Genomic DNA, 6,783 nt, shown 5'->3' on the forward strand with positions numbered 1-6,783 from the left:
AGAAGGAAGACGGCGCCTACTATGTAACAGGACGTATTTGGGTCCCACTTTATGGCGGTCTACGCGAACTTGTGATGGATGAAGCGCACAAGTCTCGCTACTCGGTACATCCAGGTTCGGATAAAATGTACCACGACATCAGAACTACATATTGGTGGCCTAGCATGAAGGCCCACATAGCAACTTACGTCGGCAAATGTTTGACGTGTGCAAAAGTCAAAGTGGAGTATCAGAAACCAGCGGGCCTACTTCAGCAGCCCAAGATACCGCAATGGAAATGGGAAGAAATTTCCATGGATTTTGTTACGGGCCTACCCAGATCCCAGCGTGGGAATGACACTATATGGGTGATCGTGGATCGACTCACCAAGTCTGCACACTTCCTGGCTATTAAGGAAACGGATAAGTTCTCCACTCTCGCAGACGTTTATCTTAAAGAAGTTGTTTCGAGGCACGGGGTGCCCACCTCTATTATTTCGGATAGGGATGCACGATTCACGTCAGAGCTATGGCAAGCGATGCACAAATCTTTTGGCTCACGATTAGACATGAGCACAGCATATCATCCTCAGACGGATGGGCAGTCTGAGCGAATGATCCAGACTCTTGAAGACATGCTTCGGGCATGTGTTATTGATTTCGGTAACGGCTGGGAAAGGCATCTCCCTTTGGTGGAGTTTTCGTATAATAAAAGTTATCACACCAGCATACAAGCCGCTCCATTCGAGGCATTGTACGGACGTAAATGCCGGTCACCTCTCTGTTGGGCAGAGGTGGGGGATAGTCGGATCACGGGTCCAGAGATTGTAGTGGACGCCACGGGAAAGATTGCACAGATACGACAACGCATGGCGGCAGCACGCGACCGTCAGAAAGCCTATGCAGACAAGCGTAGGAAGCCTTTGGAATTTCAGGTCGGGGACCGGGTTTTACTTAAAGTCTCACCCTGGAAGGGTGTGGTTCGTTTTGGCAAACGGGGCAAACTAAATCCGCGGTATGTCAGACCATTCGAGATCATTGAGAAAATAGGCAAAGTGGCCTACAAGCTAAACCTACCAGCTGAACTTGGTGCAGTTCACAATGTATTTCACGTGTCGAATCTGAAGAAGTGCCTGTCAGATGAGACCCTCATAGTTCCTTTTAAGGAACTCACTATCGACGAGCGGTTGCAGTTCGTCGAGGAACCAGTTGAAATCACAGACCGGGATGTTAAGGTCCTCAAGAACACTAGAATACCTCTTGTACGAGTTCGTTGGAACTCCCGGCGTGGCCCAGAGTATACCTGGGAACGGGAAGATCAAATGAAACTCAAGTATCCCTAGTTATTCGAAAACCGTGCAACCACTACTTAGGCTGAAGCTACTACTGCAGAATTTCGGGACGAAATTCCAAATCAATGGGGGGATGATGTGACACCCCAGGAAAACCAGTAAACGATATAACTTACCTAGCTTCCCCAGTAACCGCATGCTAAATTTTGGGACGAAATTTCTTTTAAGTTGGGGATAATGTGACAACTCGAATTTCCAGGATTTCCTATTTCGCATTTATTGCACGTTCATTTATTGTTTAGTTGTTTATTTGCACAATTACTTTGCTATGAAACTGTAACGTTTTGGATACAATGAAGTGTATTGTGTGATTTTGCATGGTTATGTGTTAATTGTGAAAGACTTGTCAAATGCATAAACTTGGTGGTGAAACTGTGAAATTGTTTGAGATGGTGCACTATTGTAAAATATAATAATAAAGGGTGTAAAGAGTTATTAGTGAAATCTAAATCATACTTAACCCTAATCTCCTACCCTAATCATTCACAAAGAATCAAAACACGTACTTTCACCTCCTCTAATCCTCTCTACAACCATCTTCTCATCATTCTTGGTTTCACAAGTCTTTTGCATCAAGTTTGATCTTTCAATCCATTTAGAACCAATCAAGGTAATTGTTTAATCATTGTTGGTTGTTAGTTGTTGATTGATTGATGCATGTAAACCCTAATTCTTCACATACTAGTTCTGTAGTTATTGATTGAATCCTGATGATTGTGAAATGATACTGATTAGTTGTGTAATTGGTTGCTTGATATTAAGATATGTCTGTTATGATGAAAGTGTTTATTGTTGATTTGATTCTGCAGTATGAAAGCATGAATTAGGGTTTTGATCGCACGAATATAGAACGTAACTGTTCTATTCCTGTGAAATGATTTTTGGAAGTTAACGCATGATAAAAACTCTGAGTATGATGGATTTGGTCCGACCTTTAATAATGTAAAAGGTCCGAGTTTTAAAGGGACTTGAAGTCCGAATTTTATGATGATTGCAAGGGTCCGGGTTTTGGTACAAGCATCATGAAGTCCGAATATTATATGAGGATATGAGAGTCCGAGTTTTTCATACACATGGATCCGAATATTGTAATAAGTAAAAGTCTGAGTTTTATGTATATTGCAAGGAAGGTCCGAGCTTATGTAGTGGTCCGAGTTTTAGACAAAAGAAAGCCACTGTCCGAGTTTTATATGAGAGCTCAAGGATCCGAGTTTCTTATGTGTGGTGTGTCCGAGCTTTAGGCTTTAAAGCCTTGTCCGAATTTCAAAGGGGCATGGCCCTTGTCCGAATTTTGTAAGGGAAAAGTCCCCTTGGTCCGAGTTTCAGGTTCCATATGTCCGACTTTTAAAACTTGGCTAGGGTCCGACTTTTGTAGTCCATATTGGTCCGACTTTTGTAATTTTATCTAAGGTCCGACTTTTAGCTCATGAATGAAGTCTGAGTTTCATGTTATGTGGTTTGGTTCAAGTTTTATATTACATGGATCAGAAGTTATAAGTGTTGTTATATATAGCCCGATTTTATAAAGATGATATTCATTGTCCGACTTTTTAAGGTTGATATACATAGAGCCGCGTAACTTTGGTAGCTTATAACTCTGTTAATTGATAAACTATGTTAGATAGTAAATCCAGTTAAACATGTTAACTCAGTTATGACTGTAAAAATGTTATCTCAGTAGACATGTAACATTACTAGTGTGTGAATCCTCTTAAGTATGTTAATTTGGTGAAGTATGTTAACTGCATGTTCTTCCTATCAAACATGAATTGTATGAAGATGATTAACTGGTTGTAATGCCTGATGTTAACTGTTACACACACTATGTGACGAACTTTGCATGCGAAACCTTACAAACATGTACTGACTGTGAATACATGCATACTCTAGGCTTTGATTGATTCCTTGTGAGCACTTAACTTAGCATACCGAGCAAACCAAGGTGAGTTCACACAGCCAAGGCATGGGGTTCCCAGGGTGGGAATGGGATTTGATTATTTACTCGTACTTACCTGGATAATGGAAATTAGTGATATGATCCTCGGGTGAGGAAGGTTATTGATAAGATACTACTAGACTAGTGATACTAATAGAACTGATCTTCGCATACACGCCAGGGTTGGCTGCGATATTATGACTGATCTTCGCACACATGCCTAGGAAGGCTGCGAACTATATGCTAAACTTCGCACAGGTGCCGGGTGGCCGCGATACAAATATACCTAGTCTAGAATACTTGAGAACTTTCCCTAATCTTCGCATACATGCCTGAAGGGCCGCGATACGAACTATTACGATACATGACTTAATGAACGAATACAAGGCTTACTACACTATTACAAATACCGAACTATAAACTGTGAACTCGCTCAACTAGTTGTTGATCCTCTGTTACATGCCTTGCAGGTCGTTAGATACATGGAGCTTGCACAGGGAGGAGCAGGTCGTTGTGGAGCATGGATCGTGGATGCCATGTTAAAACATTTAAACATTTGAACTTATGTTACACATTGGGTTTTCATACTTATGCTTCCGCTACACTTTGAAACTATAATTATGTTTTGAACACCTATCGTATTGAATGACTGGTTTACATTTATTTTACTTGTTAATTAATTACATGTTCAATATGATTGGTGGCTTGATCCTGGTCAGTCATGCTCCCAAGCGGTGATACTCCGCGGGTGGATTTTGGGGGTGTGACATCAAAGATTCTACCTTCTCACCAACACAAACAACGATAATTCCTTTAAGCTTTCATCAATGGCGTTTCAAGATCTGCTTATGTCATACAAACAAGAAAGAGGTTGAGCTAGATAGATACTGATTCCTAATGGCAGCAGTTTTACACAACGGTAACAAACCCTACATCTGATGTGAATGAATTTCATTATTTGATGAAATAAGTGTTTGGATTTCTTATAATTGTAAACTATTATTGAGTCGGTGTGTGCTGTTTGTTTCAATTTGTTCAATTTGAAGTTGAATTTCAACATTTGGGAGTGAAGGAAGTATTCAATTTATTTTTTTATTTATATTTTTAATATTTGATTCATTGGTTTTAACGGTTCGGTTTTAGCTATTTAATGGTTGCAAACCTAAGTGCGGGACCGTCGGCTTGATGACCATAAAGATGATGTAGCATATGCTCGGAAACTCGAACGAAGAAAGGAAGATCGTCATAGGGAGATACTACGTGAACGAGAAAGAGAACGAGAACATGAAAGAGAACGGGACCGCTTGCGTGAACAACAACAGGAACGAGAACGGGAACAGGAGTGGGAACAAGAGCGTAGGAAGGAACGTGAAAGATGGGAGAGGGAAAGAGAACGGGTGGGGGTACCCTACATTAATCAACAAAAGATTAAAAAAATAGAAAATAGGCATCTGTCAAAAAAGAAAATAGGTCGTTGTAGTTCAAGAATCAATTGTCCCTTTATAGTTTGTATTGACAAGCATTTATTCGTTTTCAGGTCGTGTGCATGCCTGGACCAAGTTTTTGGATGTTCAGAATTCATTTGCTCAATTTTAAGTCGAAACATTGATAACCAAGGTGTTCCAGGGAGTCCGGTCGGTGGGGGTCATGAAAGCGGTTGTGAACACTCGAATTCCAACATCGAAGAGCAGGATAGGAGCTAACATAAGCCATCAGTTTGTGAGTTCATCAGTCGAATTCTTTGTATCATTATTGGTTTTTGTTAAACATTTTGAGGTTGTTGCTGAGCCAAATCTATTTGATTTGGTTTATTCTTGCTAAACTCTTTTGTTTTGTATAATTTTGTCATTAATATCTGAAAGAGATGCTCATGTCTTATAAGAACTAGAAGGTGGTTTATTGGGTTCAGGTGGTTTATTGAGTTAAATTTGTATTTTTTTTTCCCACATGGAATTTGGAACTGATATAATTGTTTCTTTACTTGTAGAGGAACTCTACGAAGCTCTAAATCTTATGCTAGAAAGCGACTTGGATGCCGAACAAAGGATGCTACCTTCACTTAAGCTCCTTAATTGTAGAGGAACTCTATGTACCATCCTTAATTGTCCTTCTTCAGTAGGTGATCATTTTAGGATGTTAAAGGTGGACTGCTAATGTCAATCTTTAACTTTGTTTACAGTTACTTAACTCTAATGTATCTTGTGTCGTGGCGCCTTCTCGAGAACGCAAGATGCATATGGGATATTTTACTTCAAATTAACAATTTGTATATCGTTTTCTGACCTAAGGAGTCGTTCAGAGAAATTCGTGTCCGAATTAAGAGGCGGAAACTAATAATTCGGTGCAATTGACGCTGTATTCACTTTAATATTGCTGTTGTATTGATTTCTTGCAAGTTTACACGATCAGACAGCACTTCGGCAGAGTACCGGAATAATACACCGTTCACTATGTGTGTGGATCGCCCCTCCTATATATAGAAGTTCTGGACCGCTCATACGACATGCCGTATGAGCGACCCTACATGATGACCCAAAAGTGATCCAGACACAAGACTCTATAAGCGATCCTGACACTCCATGACATAAAAGCGACCCTAGAACTATGAACATATGAGCGATCCATATACAAAACACTATTCTAGGATTCTGTGTCATTTCCGATCTTCTCAATCTTCATGACTTGATGAACGACGTAGTCAGCAGACGTAGGTGCACTAACAAACTCCCCCTCGGATGTTGACGGAGTCTTCATCAATGTCTTCATTCCAGTCTGCATTTGCACATGTCTATCTACTGTCTTCATCAGTCGACAATCTGCTTTTGAAAAATCTGTCATTTCAAGAATCCTCGTTCTCTATCTTCATCATCAACAAACTCTTCTCTCTTGAATTTTGACACGGTGTCTTCAGACTCCCCCTCTCACACAGCTGGGATCGTAGTCTGGAATTCAAACTTTCACTGGTTCTGAGATCATTAACAGGCTCTTATCAGGTTCAAAATCGTAATCTGACTCCTATTCTCTCTCAGGATCAATACCTGGCTCAAGTCCTGCACAATCTCTACCCAACCATAAGTTTCTACAACGATTAAACTTTTCAACAATTTAGAAACTATGTTGAACAAATACAGTAATGATTTTGCATTCAAGAATATTACTGATTCTTATCAAAACAACTTTACCATCTACACAAACACTCTCCAAACCAGTTCTTCAAGTTTAGCACTTTGAATTTCGAAAATCAGCATCTCAACATCAATTGTCGAAAATCTTTTTGATTTTTCAAAATTTATGCTAAAACACACTGAAAATCTTTTTGGATTTTTGAATAAGAGAAAATGCAGAAATGAAATATTTACAGACAGTATTTTTTGTGAGTTTGTGCAAGAGGATCATATCAGTTTTGAAGCATATCACAAACACCGTTAAGCTTGATTACATGATAAGTTCTAAACAATTTACCTAGATTGTCAGTATGTTTGTCCACTTAAATTTTCAACACAAATTTCAATCGAT

At 39.7% G+C, this 6,783-nt stretch overlaps 1 long non-coding RNA gene across 1 annotated transcript in view; it reads right to left on the reverse strand.

Annotated features, from left to right (window-relative positions):
• The window catches only part of LOC118488374, a 30,030-nt gene extending 25,875 nt beyond the window's left edge, over window positions 1–4,155 (reverse strand). Inside the window, exon 1 of the long non-coding RNA XR_004884428.1 lies at window positions 4,036–4,155. This is a non-coding gene — a long non-coding RNA (uncharacterized LOC118488374). The remainder of the gene's footprint in view (window positions 1–4,035) is intronic.
• Window positions 4,156–6,783: the final 2,628 nt, after the last annotated feature.

Source organism: Helianthus annuus, chromosome 16 (assembly GCF_002127325.2).
Source record: "Helianthus annuus cultivar XRQ/B chromosome 16, HanXRQr2.0-SUNRISE, whole genome shotgun sequence".
Classification (NCBI taxonomy): Eukaryota; Viridiplantae; Streptophyta; class Magnoliopsida; order Asterales; family Asteraceae; genus Helianthus; species Helianthus annuus.